Source organism: Ochotona princeps, chromosome 18 (genome assembly GCF_030435755.1).
Source record: "Ochotona princeps isolate mOchPri1 chromosome 18, mOchPri1.hap1, whole genome shotgun sequence".
NCBI classification, from domain to species: Eukaryota; Metazoa; Chordata; class Mammalia; order Lagomorpha; family Ochotonidae; genus Ochotona; species Ochotona princeps.
In genome coordinates this window covers 42,782,897-42,803,918 of record NC_080849.1, presented here as the reverse complement: position 1 = coordinate 42,803,918, position 21,022 = coordinate 42,782,897, and the positions used below count along the sequence as shown (strand labels likewise).

General features: G+C 38.2%; 1 pseudogene; it reads left to right on the top strand.

Moving 5' to 3' along the window:
- The first annotated feature begins 355 nt into the window (after positions 1-355).
- On the top strand, positions 356-20,710 carry LOC131482491 (catenin alpha-1-like; annotated as a pseudogene).
- The last annotated feature ends 312 nt before the right edge of the window (positions 20,711-21,022 follow it).

Sequence of the window (21,022 nt, the reverse complement as noted above, 5' to 3'; positions counted from 1 at the left end):
GTTCAGTTTGCGTCATTCTTTCTAGAAGCCTTCGTAAGATTAAACATATTAATGATACTAATGTAAGCATTTCTGGTTAAAAAGGCAATTATTATTTTCAGCTTATCTAAGTGATTCTTTGATAATGTTCTCTACTATCATTTCTAATCCAGGCTCTGAGACAGTGGAGTCATGGTTTTCCTGATCACTTTATAATTCCTTGCCAACCAGACATGAGGTAAAAATTTTCCTAGTAAATAAGTAAAGAAAAAAGCCCTTTATTCATGGCAATGGAAATCTGAGCCTTGGACCTGGATTTTCTATAACTCTCAAAGCAATGCTGTATATAGGTGCAGTGATATCAAGCAGGTCAGAGATGCAGAGATGTAAGACGGCAGTGGTTCCTGACCTCGGAAAGGTAACAAATGCTTAGCACACACGTGAAGAAAAGGTGTCAGTATGAGAGAGAAAAGGGGAAGAGGGGTTGGCGTCTTTGGCGTTGTATGGGATAGTATTCCAGGAAGTTTGTTGTAAAGCTGTTTCCTCGCACCAAGCCTTAGGTGCCCTTTCCCGTAGTTTCTGCAGAGAGTCCAGGAGGTAAAAAGCCAGTCTTCTCATGTCTCATTAATTCTTCAAAAAGATTTACTTGTTTAGTTCCCATGTAGAGTGACACAGAGAGGGAGAGAGGCATACACACAGACTACCATCGCGTTAGCACAAAGTCTTTGTTGATGCTCAGTGAGATCCTACTCCTTTGCCTAAGGGAGCAGGTCAAGATCTTCACGGAGCTTACAATATGACTGGTTTGTTTGTCTAACTAAACACTTTAGCAAACTTACACAGATCTTCCCATAGAAGAAATTTGGTTTTTCTCTGTTAATATCTTTCATGTCTTCTTAATAATAATACTCTTTAGGAATAAAAGAAGAACACATCATTTGTACAAGATTGGCAAATTATGAATTCCATTTCTAGATAGAAATGGCTTCTCAGTTATCCAACCGTCATTAACTTACTAATATCCAACCTCATAATTCCTGCAGATAAACAGTAAGATTATCTTCTTTATTCATGACTGTAGCTGGGATAGTACAGTATTCACAAAGGCACTCATCACTTTAGGAATGATGATCTGAAAAAGAAGAGGCCTTGGGTAAATGGACTGTTTGCTGTCCATGAACTTTACTGATTTAAAGTATATGTGAAATGTGTAAAGACCTCTCATTTTATAACATAGTTATTGCTTCAGCTAGTGGTTTAATAAGACTTAATTAATAGAACTGCCTCTCCTTTCTTACTACTTTTATTCTCTTTAAATTATTCTAATAGGATTTGCAATTGTTAGACCCAAATCTCATATCAAAGGTATTAGGGCTTTTTGATCTTTTACATAGGGACCTTTTCCATTTGGAAATGGGATAATGGAAGCACTTCAGGTATTAAAGTTCTTAACAGGCAGTGAAACAAAATAATGAATCAGGTTGATGAAGCAATAAAGGTGGAACTATTCAAACTAAGAGAGATCAGACCAAAAAATAGAGTATGTAAAGAACAATCTCTTGAAATTCATAAGGTGAAAGTGTAAGATTTTAAAAGTCCTCTTTCGTAATTGTCATTAAATATTTCTAAACTCTAATCTGTTTACTTTTTAGTGGAAATTTATACTTGAAAGAATTGCTTGAGTGATTCATGGACTCAAGGCAGCTTTAAAATACAAATACATACATTTTTTTTATTCTAAAGAGGATGAACAATATCCATTCATCCTGTTTATTGAAACCTTACCAGGTTATACAATGTTAAGGTATCCTCAGAAGGGAAGATAGCTAAACCGTTAGTCTAGCCTGTTAATATTATACATCACATCTCTGAAATTTAAGCAACTATTGATTTCATGTGGCAGTTAGCATTTGCTACTAAAATATCTTAAAATATTATGAACAACTCTTTGCATGCAAACAGAAGAGCAATAACTTACTGTAATAACACTGTAATTAGAAAAATGTACAACTGAAGTGACACAGTGACTAATCTTTAAGTAAATTCACATTTATAAGGGGCAAACTTTGATAAAAAGGAAGACTGCTTCATCAAATCAAGCTTTCACAAAATGCCTCATCTTTTCACAGCTAAATCAAATGCTTTTTTATGATTTTTGTCATCTATTTTCCCTATTCTTCCTAATATTTTGATTGCCCCCCCTTTTTTCTTTGGTTTTCATGCAATCATACATCTTTTTTTCTCTAAAAATTCTCTGTATAGTAACAATATTCATTAAAAAGTTTGAAAGATAGATGGCCTTCCTAGGAAAATTTAAATTAAAAATAAGTGTTAATCATAAAAGGTGGGTAAAAGCAGTCAAAATCATAACAATCGGTTGCAAATGCTATTTTTTCTCTTTCTAAAGATTTATTTCATTATTTGAAAGGCGTAGTTACACAGACAGGGAAGGAGAGACAAAGTTTCTCCGTCTGTTCATTTCCCAAAGGGCCACAAAGACCAGCACTAGACGAGGTCAAAGCCAAGAGCCAAGAGCTTTGTCTGGGTCTCCTGCTTTGGTGGGAAGGGCCCAAGGACTCAAGCCATCTTCTGGTACTTTGCTAGGTGCATTAGCAGGAAGCTGAATAGCGAGTGGAGTAGCCCAGACTTGAACCAGCACCCATATAGGAGGCTGACACTGCAGGTATTGGCTTAACTCACTGTGCACAGCCCTGGATCCTGAAGGCATGTACTTTTATTCCCTTAATACAGATTTTTGTGTGTGTGAAAACAGCAATTTCATTTCATTTCATTTTATGACACAGTTGCATAGGCTCTGGGATTTTCCCCAATCCCTCACCATGCCCCCCCGCCATGGTGGATTCCTCCACCTTATTGTAGTATTACAGGTCAAATCCAGTCATGATTCTTTCATTGCAAGCATGTACCATGCTTAGAGTCCAGCATCGTATTGTCGAGATCAATTCAACAGTTTCTTGGGGGGACTATCTCTGGTCTGAATGCAGAGCTGGCAGAATATTATCCCATCCAATGAAAAGCCACAACATAACATCAACAACAATGTACAACATTATGGAGTTAATTGACATGGTATTGAGTGACCAGTACGTTAGAAAATGCAGTTTCTTAGCCACATCCTGTGACTACTTCATTGACATTTCAATTTTAGTTTATACACAACCAGCTGCTATACCTCTTAAAATGGTTATAGAGTACTATTCAGCTGTCTCATGTCTATTTTCATTTTTGTGTTTAGCATTTTGCAGTGTTGAAGCATAATTTTTACTGAACTTGGTGATTTTTAGGATAGTCCAAACTGGCTTATAACTCTAACAAGGCATATGTTGACAATTGGGTGCAGAACAGTTTTAGGAGGGGTGTGCAGAGAAATCTTCAGTACCTTAATGATGAGTACTAATCTTTGTGTCCTACCTAGTAAGGTGTATGTGAGTCCATGCTGACCATTTCCTGTCTGTTCTAAGCTTTCCTTATTGGTCTCTATCTAATCTAATTTTGGGGGGTAGAGGGGCTTCAGAGCGACCCTAATGGTCATTGCAAGAGAGGGTGGGGATCCAAAGTTGGAACTAAGTAAGGACCAGAGAATGCTCCCCTCCTGAGTCCCAAAGGAGGTTTTCTGTTCTTCTGTTCCTGAGAATCGCTCAGGGCTCCGAGCTATTGTTCCGAGAACATTAGATCCTGCAAGGAAGGATCTTGGCATCTTCCATCCCATGTGGGAGATCTGAAATGAAGTGGATAACCTCAGAGTTCTTGGCTAACAAGGGCAGTCCAATTCCCCGTGGTCTCCTTGATAGTTGGGATGTAGTCCTTGGTGCCCATACTGATAGTCCTTGGTGAGGATCCGGGAGTCTCCAGGGTTGGGATACAAGCCTCCTCCTGTCCACCTGCTCCACTCTGGGGTTACCTCCCCCCGCCCCCGCTTCACAGCAGTTCTTAAGAGTATTCTGAGACTTTAAATACTTTGTCAATAATCTAAGGATAGAAAATTATGACTAAGTTTTGCCCACACCTGCTATTTTGTTAGCATCACCAAGAGATAGTTTATTCATTCTTCAGGTTATTTTTTCATTAGAAAATTTGTAAGAGTTGTTGCCAATTCTCTGGTTTTAAATTTTTCTGGATATGTCTACTCTTACCAGTCTAATACTCTAAAGTTCTTGTGAAATCTATGAACGTTAGGGAAAATGTCAGTAATCTCCCAGATGCTTGTGTTGTTTGTTCTTACTTCCCCTGCTTGGAAATTTCCTTAGGAAACAACTCCTTAGCATGTAATTTTACTAGTGGGAGTGTCTCTCAAACTTATTTGTCCTAGTAATTTAAACTTAAACACAGATGCTATTGTTAGCTCACTAACCTCTCACCATGAATGTCACATGTTACTGTGGCTGGATTTTGCTTTTGAAGGTAACAGCTCCCAGACTTACATGAAGCAAAGATTTATGGTTTTAGGAAAGCTATGATAAATTCATTTAATGTAGTTTCCATATAAATGAGCAAGTTGTTGTCCCGATAACTGAAATAAGAGTCATATTGTTCCCCAAACTAGAGTCCCACATGATCCAGTGATATCAGAACAAATGGGCTGCATGTCACTAAGGAGTATCAATGATTTATTCATTGTTTTTATTTATTTACATTTATTATAAACTCCTGGTTTATTCTAGATTCCTGATGACATGGTGATTTGAAAAAGCTCCTGATCTCACTTGGAGACATTACAAATGGACCCAATGCACTGTGTTTTTTTTTTAAGATTTATTAATTTTTATTGCAAAGTCAGATATACAGAGAGGAGGAGAGACAGAGAGGAAGATCTTCCGTCCAATGATTCACTCCCCAAGTGAGCGCAACGGCTGGTGCTGCGCCAATCCGAAGCTGGGAACCAGGAACCTCTTCCGGGTCTCCCATGCAGGTGCAGGGTCCAAAGGCTCTGTATCTATTGTACCACATGCTGTGGCCTTTCCCACATTTTACTACTGGGTACTGGAAATAAGACTAATGCAACAAGGAAATAATTTTAAGATATCATTTAATTTTAAACAACTTAAATAGTCACAAAAGCATACTGAGTAGCTAATTGGGTAACACTATTATTACTGATTGTGTATAATTAATATAGCATGGATCTGCTTACATCAGACACTTGGAATGGAAAGATGCTGATCATCGGATCTGTTTCCAAACACTGTATTCTTCAGTTGGACTTAAGCATTATCATTTATAGACATGAACGAGAAATACAAACCTGAATTTTAGTACATGTAAAGCATTGCAAACACATTGTACACACCAGAAGTTGTCGCCTACCCAGGCAATACTTTTGTCATTTGCCTTCAGTGGCATTTATATAAGCTGGAAAGGATCATTTCTTTCATTAACCTTTTAAGTGAGCTCACCTGCTCATTTCTTTTTGGCGAGGCAAGAATGTCATTATAGATTAAAATAGGAATGTTCTCCAAAGGGCATGAGATTAGCGCATGGGGAGTGTGCCTTTTTCATTTCTTTTTATAAAATCATGAATTATCAGTTTTGATTTGCATGAATTTGTATTAAGTAATGTAAGCTTTAAATAAATATGTCTAAATGACTCCAGATTTCACAAGTCAGTAAATATTGTCAAAATGTTTCAATACCTTAAAAACAATGAGATTAAAATTTTATGGAATGTGATGTATTTAGTATACCAGTAATGAAATATGAACAAAATACCAAGTATGATTTAAATTGTGATTAAACCGATTGTTGCCACTGTCTTTTTGGTTTTGCACATTCTGTACTCATGAGGTATATTCCTGGGTTTCGTTCGATATGGAAAAATAATAATCATATATATGACTATGCAAATGTACAGATGACTCTTCATCTATACTGACCATACCATTTGAATATGCACAAATATGACTGATTATATATTTTTATTTGGCTAGTCAAATATCAAATATGGAAAAATGAAACATTCAAATGATACAGTGACCACTATTTAAAAAAGAAAATGTTTATTTGAAAGTCAGAGTGACAGAGAACCAAGGAGCGTCATAGACAGATATTTTCTGTGGCTGGTTCACTTTCTAGATATCCACAATGGCCAGTGCTGGGTCAGGCAGAAGCCAGGAACCGGGAGCTTTATCCAAGTCTCCCATTGAGTACAGCCGTCCGAGCCACTTGGGCCATCTGTCACTGCTTTCCCAGCTGTAACACAGAGCGGAATCGAAGTCAAACAGCTGGAGCTTGAATCAGCATTGCAGGCAGCAGCTTTAAGTACTACACCATGTCAGCCCTGATGACTGTCTATTTCATTAAGATACTTATGTTTTCCCAGTATTCTGAAAATAAAGAGGAAATCATAGTTTCTGGCTCTGAGAATTTTGACAGCTTGGGGAAAATATAAAAAGGAATCTTTCCATAATTTTTCTGTTACAGTAGCTACTATGATGGAGGGTAGGCACAGGGATACTGATGGCTGCTGTGATGATACAAAAAATGTCTGGCTGTCTTATGGGATATTTGCTGAATTCTGATGCTACTAACGTATTTAGCAAGCAGGTCAATGATGCCTACAAGGTAGGGTGAGAAATCTGAAATAATCTTGAAATGATTAGGGAAAAACACAATGGCTGACAAATCCGGATACTTGCCAGAGACCCCACTAGTTAGAGTTGGGTTTCAAGAGGAGACAGGATCCTCTAATGTCCCCATTAGACATCTGGAAGAGTTTATGATATCATGGATTAAGTAACTGTTACTGATGTTACAATCTACCTTTCATTTGCCTCAATTTCTTAGTAGATTGGGAGGTTGATTCAGGTCATCAACTTGTTGCTAGGTCTTATTGAAAAAGAGAGAGAGAGAGAGAGAGAGAAATAGGAAATCCTCTGCGGTGCAAAATTAAAAAAAATAATGAGATTGCTTCTTCCACACTGGTTTGTCTGCAATAAAAATGTGCCAGATAAATGAGATGAAAGTGAAGGTGATCAATCGCAAAGAGCAAAAGCAGATAACAGATGAGGATACATGGTGGGCCGCACAGTGGCGCTTGCAGATAAGGCCTTTGTTCTCAGGGATGGCAGAAGTCATTAACACTAAAGTGTTAATCCCAACTCCTGGAGCCATAAGAAGTAAATTTCCTGTATAAATTGCCCAGCATGTGCTATTCTGTTATAGAAACATAACATGAACTAAACCATATACTGCTTATGTTTTCAGAGCTAAAGCAAACAATAAAATACTTAAACACAAAACTTAATGAAAAAAAGATACATGGTTGGTAAACTCCAAGTCAGACAAAATGTCATGAGCCGATTGGATGGATGACGTCTTGCTCTCACTTGCCAAGAACAGCATGAGTAGGGAGAGGAGGTTAAGAGTTACAACAGATATAATCAAATTATAATTAATTCAGTAAAACTGAAATACTTTCTTACATAAAAGAGAATAGCCCTATATTCTATAGCGTGATGGATAGAATAAAACAGGATGGAGAATATTTTGTTATGTGATAGGAGAGATAGCACAGTTCTTGTATTCTGTCGAGTAATGCCAGGACTCTCAGAGCTTTTCTCAGTGTCCTTTGGACTCGGGAAGCAGAAGCACATGTTGAAAGGCACTCATACTGGAGCTCAGCAGAGAAATCAGAAACAATGAGAAAAGAATTCAGCAATCACATCAAGGAGAGACCTGAGGGCTGTGTGTAGTAGCTGAAAAGATTTAAAAAAAAAAATCCTGGAAAGTAAGTTGTTAAATGTGATAAAAAAATAATAAGGCTGTGTTTTTAAAAAAGAAATGAAAACAAAAATATGAAAGAAAAAGAGCATGAAACAAAGGAAAAATGAAATTGAGCAAGCCAATATGGAAAAATGTTAGTGTGGACACTAAAAATACTAAGAGTAGAAGCTAAGGAAAATACTCCATCCTTTGTTAGAGGCCTATCTAAAAGCAAAATTATTTATCCTGTTAAATAAAGTAACAGTATCTCAGAGATGAAGTTGGAGAAGAACAGAATAATCTGAGGACAGAACAAACAGGAGGACTAACCCTCATGGTAACTATCCTGCTAGACCTGGGAGTCTGGGTTTTTCTGTTCGTTCAGCTGACGTCCCTATGACCACACAAGTCATGTTGATGTGGTAGGAAGAGAAATGTTCTGCTACGTATGGTTATATGTAAATCCTTTCCAGAGAGCCAATGTCCCCAACTGTAACTTCAACAAATGTTTCTCTTCTACTTTTCCTTCTAAACATCAATAGGATGGGTTGGAATTTGGTCTGTCCTCCTTACATCAACTGGTTTCTGATAAAGTAATTATGTCTGAGAACATTATAGAGAAATAATGAAATTCAGGGAATTTCACAAAATGACTCTTTCCTCTGGCTGAATTTCAAAATGTCTATCTTTGGCCTTCTTCCAGTAGAAGTTTTTGAGAGATTTTTCTCTAATCTTCTCTAATCTTCACCAACATGCAGCTGGACACCCTGGTGGGTAAAACTCCCAGAAGTATGGGTCCCGCTTACAAGGGCTGGCTCTCAGCTTCCTGTAGCTAACAGTTCCTGTGTAACTATTTCCCGTCATAACTGGCTCTGCCGTTCCCTTCTCAGGAAGCTGTGTGTCTGTATCCCTCTGCTTCTCCATGTTTCTGGGAGCAATCTGCTCAATAACCTTAACTTTGGAAGAGCTCAAAAACATGTGTTGGTATTCATTGTGTTCAGTTTCTTATTCTTTGTGATGAGAAACAGAATGAGTAAGTTCCAAGCTTACCTGTTGGAACAGATCATTTCCATGCTAAAATGAGAATTGGAGACAAGCACAGTGCAGTACTTACTCCAATGATATGTAACACATCCAGTGTTTTTAAAAATGTGTGCTATTGGGTGAGTTTTGAAAGTTTGAAAAAGTGTTCTGGTTCTTCAAAAGCATGATGTCTTCCAGAAAAAAAAAAATTGTTACCGAACAATAGATTCTATGTCACATCTTGGTAAAATGATTGAACTTGAAGCAAATTTTTATGTCTTCACATAGATAACCATTGCATGTGTAAAGGGGACAAAAGTAGCTTGTCTTGCATTTCTTACCCATCATAGTCAGACATAATCCAGGACTAGCAAATTCATTATTCCAAAGTATTCACAGACACTCTTAACCGTGAGTAAACATAGAGATTAAGATGTACACAACCTTTAAAAAGTATATTTCAGGAGGATATCCATTGAGTAGAAAGGTCAATGTAAAGTGTTGGCGGAGATGAAGGTGCCTGATGTTTAGAAGGGAATGATTCAAATATCACATACAAACTAAGCATGGTGTCACCTCTGGGTGCAAATGAAAGCAGAAACAGTATCAACTGAGAATGTTAGGCAGCAATTTTACAGGAAGGACAGGAAGGAACAGGAAATACAAGTAATAATGCTTTTTCACATCACTGCCTTAATTTATAGTAGCTCAAGCATCTTCTTATTCCAGCACTAGAAAAGAAATGGCAGAAAATAACTTAATTCTGAATATCCAATAATAAATATTTTTCTCAGGGAGTGAGGAAGCTGAGATGCAAGTTAGAAGAGTTTAATAGAATGTGAACAATTTTTCTGGCTACAAGAAAATAATCTCTGTTGCCCATTTTAAAGAAATAAAAGAACTAGTACTTTATTCAATGAGAATATTATAGTCTGAAATGAAATTTAAGTGTCAGTTTACACAAAAAAAGTACATTTGGGAAATTAAGTGGAAAATAAATTGTCACATTTAAAAGATCAAGTATCTTTGGAAAGGTATGCCTCTTTGTATTAATACAGTATATTGAGCTTTTCATGTGCCAAATTACTTTTAAAAAACAAAGAAACAAAACACTACCTCTATTTCTATCGTCCTGTGGTGAGAAATAATGCAGAAAGATCTGTCCAATAAACACATTTGATAAATCAAATATTTAATTGTAAAAAGCAAAATGAGTAAACATTCTTATAAGGAGCAAGAAAATGCTTGATTTATTTTCATTTTTATTAAAATCAAATTTATGAACATCTGCTAGCTGTGTTGGTCAGCCAGGAGGGAGAACTTTCTAGTTAGAACAACAAGAATTAAGTGTCAGGTATTAACTTAGTTATACACTTTGCCCTCTTGCGCTGAAACACCAAGCGTTCACATACCACTAGCATGAGTAGTGAGGTTTTAGCCATTAGTCCGAGCCTCTGTGTACTGTAAATCGTCCATCATTCACTTTGTAACTTCGGACAAATTTGTTTACTCTTTTCCTCAGTTTGAAGGCAGGAATTATTCATTAAAAAGAAAAGGTGTGGGAGGGGGAGAGGGCTCATGCAATAGTGGCAGGAGGGGGTTCCAAGGAAGGCAAAGAAGGAAAAAAAACACTCATCTATTTCTTTGGGTCTCAACATCTGTGCTTGCTAAGGAAGGTGTGTTACCACATATACTCCCAAAATTGTAAGGCTGTGACACCACTCTCCCTCACACTAACAATAATAAAAAATTAACATCAACCTGTTTGCAAACTCATTAGTCCGTCATTCATGAGAAGGATCACATCTGTCTTGTTCATTGTATCCCTCATACTGAGATGGATGTTAGACACTTAGCAGAGGCTTATTCAATATTTGTTGAATGAGTTAATTTATGAACTAAAGTAGTGACTGTCATGCCAATTGAAAAGGTTGAACGTACAACCCACTGTGTCTGCACATTGCACTGAATTTTATGACTTGGTGGATTAGAATGGATCCATTATGATGTATATGTACTTTGTGAAGATTAGCAAACATTAATATTATCTGAACATGATGCAAAGCTAGTAATACATGTATTCCAGAGTGTTGAGATTTTAATTAATCAGTATGAACATGAGCAGGTTGCTCTTTTTATATTAAAAGAACCTAAGAGCCAACCATTATTTTCTTGTGCATACCTTATTTGACTAGTGAGGAAATTGAGGAAATGAGATTTTTTTTAGATGCCCAATTTTTTTCAGTTGCAAGTACTTAAGTAACATACAGAGTAAATATCCATGATATTAAGTTCATTAACAGGATCTAACTTGTGTGCAGTCAGAATTAATTTGATGTTGTTATTGGAAACATTTACTTATGGCCCTAGATGATTGATCTCCAACATTTATTAGTATAACTTATTTACAAAACATATAAATAAATGCAAAATATGTAAGATATATGATACAGTCATTGCAGTGACAATTCAATCAGCAAGTTTGGGCCACATTTACCACCAAAATGTGAGAAAAATACTACATACTTCTAGGTATTTTGTAGAAATTAATATTTTCCAAAAGGAGGTATAGAGGCTGAAGTTAGTTCTCAGTTTAATAATCTACTTGTTTATTTGAGCAATTTCATGTTCAATTTCAAAATGAAATATTAATTAGGAAGGTATATGCAAATTGGAACAAGGTGGCTGTCTGACCCTGTTCCACATCCGACGGTCTCTATGACTTGGTGAAAGGCTATTTGGAATGTTCACTCCAAGGCTGCTCAGCCAACTGGAAAGGTGTCAATTAGTGTGCACAAAGAAGGATTAATTAATTTATTCATTATACAATGATTGGATTTTGTTATGTGCAACATACTATGTTGGGAACTGTAAGCTTCGAGACACAAATACATTTAAAATGGATATCTTCCTGCAGTTTATTCTAGAGTTCATTGATTATCAGTGCTGGTTTGTTTAGTTTTTATTGAAAGACCACATATGTTTAATTTACCCAATACTAAATGTAGATGATGTTCAATAAGCTCAGCTCATATTCATTTTTCTCTTTTTTCTGTTACCTTTTGTGGATTCATTACTACCAATAATTATGATCAATTGATTCACACTAAGAAATTAGCCGTTAATCTAAAAACACTGAACCCATATGCATCATCTTGTACCCTATGTTTGCTTATATGGAGGGCCGGGGGCAGAAACAACATTTGAGTTAGAGCCATTCCTGTAGATTCCGAGTAATTTCAATGTAGAAGCTCCCAGGGACAATTAAGCACATTTTATTGAGCGCCTATTAGAAAAGTGAATTAATGTATAATGTTATAACTTAACAATTGTCTCTTTTAAAATCATCATTGAGTGAATTTGCCAGGACAGCGTCTGGCACAGTCCGTCACCCCAATCAGCTTATGCACATGCTGATCGTTGCAATTGCTGGGTCACCCTGTACTGGTAAACTCACACAAGAATCAGGTCTGGGATCATCTCAGATGAAGTTTCTTTGGAGATCCTCCAACTGAACTGCTGATCTTAGAACCCCAACCATGAAGAGACTGTTAGCCAGTGGATCCTGAAAAGGTTTCATCGTGATTGGAATGGCGAGATTGACAGCAATTCAGACCTGTTGAACTATCAAAACTGCTTGAGCAGGACCCTGAGAGCGTACCTCACATTGGGGACCTGGAGTTTCTCCCTTTGTTTCTCCCTGACCCCAGATACAGGGAAAAAAATAATATTAGTGTGGAAACAATGGTCTTACCCACTTTCCTGTAGTCTTTGACCCTTTGTACCCTAATCAACTAAGTAAGATCATTTAAAAAATTAATTAATTAAAAAATAAAGTAGTATTCAGAACCTTGAAAAAAATAAAATCATCATTGAGTACTAGCCTATTTCATGCAAGATGAAATTAGAGATTCTTTTGTTTGTAGATTTTTAAAATTCTTGTTTAAATTTTAACACCCATATACAGGAGAGAACATGAATTATCACCTTTTTTGGTCTGGGTTATTTCACTCACCATGGTGGTGTCTTCCGGGTTTATCCATTGTGATGCAAGTGGTAGAATTTATTTTTTTAGACTCAAATAATATTTCACTGTGTATACATGCCAAATTTTCAGTTATTGTAATATAAACTTAGCATATGTTAGCTCATAAAATAATACACTAAACATTGACTATTAGTACAGTCTAATTAGTAGTTATTGCCCTTCTCTCTGCAGTGCTTAGTAACCATCAAACTATTTTCTATTTCCATCTATTTTCTTATTTTGAACATTTCACATCAGTTAAGTTATATAATTATAGTCTCTTGGGCTGAATTTTTTAAACTAAATATAATCATATAAGACTTTTGCTATTTTTGCATATATCAGTAATTTATTCCCTTTTTAGTGTTAATGGCATTCCATCATATAAAAATATGATTGTTTAATGTATTGATTCATTATTGGACATTAGGTCTATTTTCACTCATTGACTGTTATGAACTATTACTCAGTTATGGTGTTAATCTGATCTTGTGTAGACATATGTTCTCATTTCTCTTGAAATCAGGGATCAAAGAGCAGAATGCTTGGTCCATGGTGAGTCTTGATGTGGCAATCTGAAGACCATTCAGGCCATGTCTAAATGACTGCATCAGTATATACTCTCATCAGCAAGATATGAAGGCTCCACTTCCTCCTGAACAGTGTCAATAATGGTTATTGTATCCTTACTAATGTATAAGGTGGCATCTCATTGTAGTTTTGCTTTTCACTGCTCTAATGTTCTGGTGGTTTTATTTTTTTTTGTTGTTGTTTTTTAAGATTTATTATTTTTGCTTGAAAGGGTTACAGAGAGATAAAGAGAGGAAGAGACAGAAAGATACACATCTTCTGTCTGCTGGTTCAGTGCCCCAGTGGTTAAAACAGCTATAGCTGGATTGATCTAAAGGTCAGAGTCAGCAGCCTCTTCCAGGCTTCCCGCAGAGGTTCAGAAACCATCTAGGACCATCTTCTACAGTTTTCCTAGGCCATTAGCAGGGAGCTAAATCAGCACCCATAAAAAATGCTGGTGCCACAGAGTGGAGGATTAGCCTGCTGAGCCATCATACCAGCCTAATGTTCATTTTATTTTTATTTGAAAGGCAGAGTGACAGAGAAAGAGAGTGATCTTCCTCCCACTGGTTTACTCTCCAAATGGCAACAACAGCTCTAGCTAGACTTATTTGAACCTAGGGTGTAGAACTTCTTCCAGATCTCCCACATGGGTGTGGTGGCCCAAACACCTGGGCCATTCCCTGATGCCTTCTTAGGCCATATGAAGGGAATTGGATCATGCTAGGAGTAGCTGGGACACCAAGTGGTGTCCATATGGAATGCTGGCTCCGTAGGAGGAGGCTTAGAGATTCACATTCTAGGATCATAAAACAACAACTCTTACGTTCTAGCATTGGAAGTTCAGTGCAGTCTGTCTAGGCTCTCATAGTGCCCACCATCTCTGACCACCACTTCCTTTGTTCACGAACTTGTAGTCCCTGTAGAGGTCAGGAAACAAGACCTACAACTCTACATGGGAAAACCAAAGCAGCATAGTTATTCATTCAATACCGTGTGTGGATGAGCATAACCACTCAAGAGTTGAAAAAAAAAAAACACATAAAGACCTGATGAGTCCACTAGCAAGTGAATCTGCGGGACAGGACATAGAAAAGAACATAGGGGGCAAAATCAAACAGAAAGGAAAATAAAATGTCAGATAAGTAGAGAGGTAGAAGATCAATGCAGGAATTTCAGTAGTTTTAGAATAGAATAGAATCTCTACTAAACCATCCTGAGAAAGCAGGCAACCAATAGTGAAAGAAACACTGTTTAATTTTCCCATAGATTAAAATAAAGACTTTGTTATCTGAAGGAATGACAGAAGGCACCATATAACATCTTCTCATGAATAGCTGGACTTGAAGAATATCAACAGAATCTTGGGCATGTGTTTGGCCTAATGGTTAAGTCCAAACTTAGGACACCCATATCCCTTATTGGGATGTCTAGAGTTAAGTCCTGTCTCCACTTTGGATTCCAGCTTCCTGGTAATGTGCAGCATGGAAGGGAACATGTAACTATTTAAATAGTTGGACGTTACTCATACAGATGGATGCAATTCCTGGCTCCTTTCTTCAGCCTGGTGCAGCCCTGACTGTTGTGGGCATGCTGGGAGAGAACCAGCAGCTGGGCGCTTTGTCTTCACCTGTCTGCCTTTCAAGTAGGTGAATGCATCTTCAGGAAAGACCATCCAGAAAGGTTTCCATAGAGCAAATGGAAAATACAACAGGTTGCCTAGAAAGCAGTGGAGTTAAGATTGGTATTAGAGAGTCTATTAGCAATCTTTCAGAATGCAGAAACAGGTTGTGGGTTGCATACAGGAACTATGAAACTCTGATCACATATATTTATTTTGAAAAAAAATTAAAGCTACATTCCTGTAAAAGTTTTACAGTTGATTCAGGATGATAGAGGAGAATGACTGTGGATCTAAGTAATAGTGCTGTTAGGATTGCCACATGAAGAGCTGCAGAGGAATAGTAACACAGTAGTCCTAAGAATTAGTTAATAGAAATTAAAGAATGAGAGATTACAAAAGCAAAATCAGAAAACAATAAAATGGATTATTTTCCAAGCAATTTGAATAAGAAGCTGGAATGTCAAAGCAATATACAATTGATGCTTTGCTTTATCTCTCACTCTGTCTCTCTTTTAAAAGGCATTTGGAATCCACAGGAAGGAAAAAACTCTTATTTTTAATAAATTAAGTATGCAGGAGGCAGTGTTATGACACAATGGATTATCCCACTCCTTAACACATCTGTGTCCTTTATCGTTTATCAGAATAACTGGTTTTAAGTCCTACCTCCACTTCAGATTCTGCTTCCTGCTAATACACACCCTGTGAGGAGTCAGAAGCAATTTTGACTTTTACTTGACCCAACTCCAGCTGTTGTAGGAACGTAGGATGTGATCCAGCAAACATAGGCTGTCTCTTTCAGTCTTTCTGTCACTATGCAATTTAAATAAATATAAATCAATACATAGTTATTTTGAAAAGGACTACAGCCTCTGGTAAAGTTGTTAAATAAATAATAGAGTTAAAATTTGTAGGGTAACAGTATGAGGCTATTATATACACTTAGGGAAAGGTTATAAAATGAAAGTAAGCTGTTTAGAATGACAAAACATGGTGTTTAACATCAAGAATTGAACAGAGGTTAAAGTAGGCACGCACTTCAAAATAAAACATACTGCTAGTTATCGTAGCATTATCCACTTGGAGAAGCAGAAACACAGTTGTCAAGGTTACCCTGAAGAATGTTACCAGAGGTGCTCAAAGGCTTACCTTGCTTTATTTTAAGCATGTATTCTGTACATTTTATGTTTTGTTTTTTTGCTTCCCATACCTTTACAATAATTCTGTGGTAGATTTAATTAGAAACAATTAGTTGTATATCTGAATTTTACAGTTAATAATAGTGTCCATGGATGCAGCTACGAGTCAGGTGATACATCAGCGAAGTGGCTTCCTTCACATCACTTCATGTTGCACTTCATACTGAAGCCCTGGAAGGTCAGAGAAGGAAGAGACAGGCACGTCTAATTAGTTCAGCCGACTGGAGAACTCGATGACTGCTTTCAATGCTTTGCTTGGTTTCTCTCTGTCCTTCTGTAAAACACAGGTTGATGATCCAATGCCAATCTTTGGCAAATAATAAATTCCTATTTTGATTTTAGCATTAGAATATCAAAATTGCTGGCCACGCTTTTGCATCAAACAACATCTGACTTCCTAATGCATACTTTGAAGTTTTGAGCAGAAATTCAGCTTCATTAAAACTGCCAATAGCTTAAACAGAAACATGCTTAGTAAAATTTAATACCAATAGAATTTATGCCGTAAAAAAATTATTAAGATTTGATAATGAAATTGATTTCTCTCAGGAGTTGAGCATGTTTACACTGAAAGACTTCATAAGGTGTGCTATGTGGAGTCTGAAGTTGTCTAACTCTTTGATATTTGATAACCTTGTTAATGTAGCAATGGCTGGGAGAGTGGTTAGTTTGGAAACAACATGGGGAAATAACACACAGGTGAATCAACTCAACATGACACATGATTCCCCAAGTGAATGAAGCCTGCCAGGAGGGACCTTCTGCCCAGGGGCAGAGGATGCCCTGGGTACACCCTTTGGGGACCCCTGCCTATCTGTTCTTCTCATTGTTCATCATGAGGGGAAGAATTGGACAAGTAGTATTGGAGGGAAATTCTACTGAGCCCTGCCCAATACGCCTCAAGACAGTAACTCCCATTACAGTGAGTCTTAAGTTGCCAAGAAGAACCTAAGATATCAGGACTATTAAGTGCAAAGTAGCATCATGAATGGGACACAGGAAGAGAAAATGAATACTGAATTTTAAAAAGGAAAGTGATTCAAGACAGCTGATTGGTACCTTATAGCCACTTTAAGGTATATAGCTGCCAGTCCTGTATATAAACTAAAATTGAAATGTCAATGAGCTAATCATAGGTTGTGGTTAGGACTTGCTTTTTTTTTTTAACATACTGGTTACTCAAAACCATGTCAATTCCATAATATTGCAAATTGCTGTTGATGTTATATTGGGACTCTTAATTGACTGGGATGATATCCTACCAGCTCTAACTTCGGACCAGAAATGGTCTCCCCAAAAAAACTGTTCAACCCATCTGGACAATAAGTAGCTGGACTCTATGCTTGGTGTATGTTTGCAAGAAAAGAATCTTGATTGAATTTGAACTGTAATACTGCATCAAGTGGAGGAATCCACCGGGGGAGGGGCTGGGGAGGGGTGGAGGGGATTCCCAGAGCCTATGAAACTGTCACATAATGCAAAATAATTAATAAAAAAAAGGAAAGTGATTGCATCACACAGAAGCCTTTGAATGATGTACTCATCAGAGCAGGTCCACCTGCTCAGCCCAGAGCTGAATGTTGTGATCCTTTCCTGTTTCCCTTCCACTCCTGTAAGATGCTGGGTCTGTAGGGAACGCTTAGTTACTTCCTGGGTGAAAAAGTAGAAGTCTTGTTCATACAGCAAACCAAGCCTTCACATCTGACCTCTTATTTAGCTAGACTATACTTCAAAAAAAAAATGGGATCGAATGAGATTTTTACTCCCATTTGAGAGCTGGCATTTCAATATTTGTGTCTTATCCATGATTAAATGTGCATATTTGCTTGAAGTTGCCAGAATATATTAGTTCATTTTTCTCCTATATGTAAAAATATATGGTAGAGCTGTTACAGTACTTGGGGATTTGGCAGTGTTTAGTGATAATATTGTTCTTGAGGAAGTCTGCACATGTTTACTGTCATGTAGACTAAAAGGTGGGTTGATTGTCAATTTGAATTTTTGTTCTTGTCATTAGACTTATGCTACATTACAAACAAAACAGTTTTACAAACTTTTGATCCACTTTAAAATACTTAATAACCAATATTGGTTGCCATCAATCAGTTCAGAATATACATATGTTTTCTATATCCTACAAATATGCGCCACTTGAAAACAAGTGTTGTGGTAATAGTAATCAAAAAGGAAATAAAAATGCACTAATCCAAACCTTAGTAAAGATTTTGTATTGCAAAATCAGTGCAATACTTTCCGTATCTAAAATATACTAGTATATAAGCATGAGTATAAATCCATAAAAACTTCAGAATGTCTTGAATTCAGTGTGTCCTAGCCAACAAGGAGGAAAAGAAATCAGTAGTCTCCACAACATTTCTGGATTCAGCAACAAATGATCTTGCTTAATAAAACAATCATTTTATAAAGCAATTATTTCTTTTTAAGATTTATTTCATTTTTTATTGCAAAGTCAGATATGCAGAGAGGAGGATAGACAGTGAGGAAGATTTTCTGTCTGATGATTCAGTCCCCAAATGACTGCAATGGCCGGTGCTGTGCCGATCCGAAGCCAGGATCCAGGAACTTCTCCCAGGTCTCCCATGCAGGTGCAGTGTCCCAAGGCTTTGGGCCGTCCTCGACTGCTTTCCCAGGCCACAAGCAGGGAGCTGGATGGGAAATGGAGCTGCTGGGATTAGAACCAGTACCCATAGGGGATCCTGGCACGTTCAAGGCAAGGACTTTAGCCGTCAGGCTACCGTGCCCATCCCCAAAGCAATTATTTAAATAGTAGACTCCAGCATGAGGGCTCAGTTGCTAAATCATCACCTTGCATGCTCAGGATCCCCTATGGGCACTGGTTTATGTCCTGGCTGATAAACGTCTGATCCAACTCCCTGTGTGTAGCCAGGGAGAGCACTGGAAGATGACCCAAAGACTTGAGACCCTGTATCCTGCGTGGGAGACCCAGAGGATGCTCCTGGCTCCTGGCTTCTGATCTGGCTAGTGCAGTCATTTGGGAAGTGAACCAGAAGATGGAAACTTTTTTCTGTCTGTCTCTTCTTCTCTCCATAAATCTGTTCTGCCTTTCCAATAAAAACAATTTTTTAAATGAACGGAACTGAAATGTTTGGATGATGAATTGTCGTGGTTTCATATATCAATGTGTCCACCACCTACTGTATTTTGCTTTCAACTGAAATGTTTTTATGGACTAATAGGAAAAATCCATTGTGATCTCTAGATTCTTTGCTTAAGATTTTTTTTCAGTTTCATAGTGGACTTTATTGGGAAAAGTTAGTGTAAAACAATTCAAAAATCATAAAATGTAAATAAGCAAAATTCTACCTTGCAGCCTCTAGTGATCGCTACAGTAATCACAGATACAGTAAAGGATAAATCATGGCCTAAGCAACCTCTCCTTGGGCTACCACAGGCCCAAGGCAGGGCCCAGTGCTGCACTGAGATTTGGAGCATGATTTGATTACAGCATCGCTACCTTCTAACTGGGAGAAGCAACTTCATGAAAGCCCCTCAGCAGAGTGTGTTAGTCATTGCCATAGAGAGCCATCGTTGTCATGAAAGACAATGTTTCTTACTGTTAGCCCCCCTGGAGCCCTTCCTTCCCAGGACACTGCTCCAAATGATGCCAAGGTTATTGACTGAGGTCACCTTTGAAGTCAAATGGGTCTGCCTGCATCAGGGGCTGCTGAGAGTTCATCGATGCCTCCTGCTTGTTGTATGATGGCATCCCGGGACTTCAGGAAAGTGGTGCTGATAATTGGGATCCCAGAGGAGCTGGATGACTCTGACTTTGAAACGGGAAGATTTTGATGTCAGAAGCAGGACAAGCATCCAGATTGAGGATGATGAGCTGATAGCCAGCCAGAGTGCCCGGGCGATCATGGCACAGCTTCCCCAAGAGCAGAAATCAAAGATAGCCAAGCAGGTGGCCAGTGTCCAGGAGAAGAGCAAGTTGGATGCCAAGGTGTCCAAGTGGGATGGCTTTGTACTGACCATTATGGAAATGATCGACTTCACCCAAGCCAAAGGGCTGCTCAAGAACACATCTGACGTGATGAGTGCTGCCAAGAAGATTGTGCAACACAGTCCCAGATGGATAAGCTTGGCCGCAGGATCGCAGACCATTGCCTGGATTTGGCCTGCAAGCAGGACCTGCTGGCCTACCTGCAGCGCATCACCCTCTACTGCCACCAGCTCAACATCTGCAGCAAAGGACAAGGCAGAGGTGCAGAAACTCGGCGGACAGCTCATCCTTTCTGGGGTGGACAGTGCCATGTCCCTGATCCAGACAGCCAAGAATCTGATGAACACCTTGGTGCAGACAGTGGAGGCGTCCTACGTGGCCTCCACCAAGTACCAGACATTTCAGGGAATGGTGTCACTCAACCTGCCTGCTGTGTCTTGGAAGATGAAGGAGCCTAAGAAAAAGCCTTTGGTGAACAGGGAGAAAAAGGATGAGAGATAGAACGAGATTAGACAGGCATCTCAAACAAGCATGCCAACCCCATGCAGACCCTCAGCAAGTTCAAAGCCATGGACAACATCTAATCCAGAGCCACACAAGCTGCCCCAGGTACCTCAGGCTCAGTCACTATTCTTTCCCTGGTGGGTTTGCTAAGTAGACACTGCCTTGAACCCTGTAAAGGCAGCATATTTTGCAAGATTTATTTATTTTTACAAAGATAAGGAGAGAGAGGGGAAGAAATCTTTCATCCACTTGTTCACTCTCCGAATGACTGCAAAGGCTGGAGCTGAACTGATCTGAAACCAGGAAGCATGAGTACAGTGTCCTAAGGCTTTGGGCTATCCTCCACTGCCCTTGCAGAGCATAAGCAAGGAGTTGGGTGAGAAACAAAACAA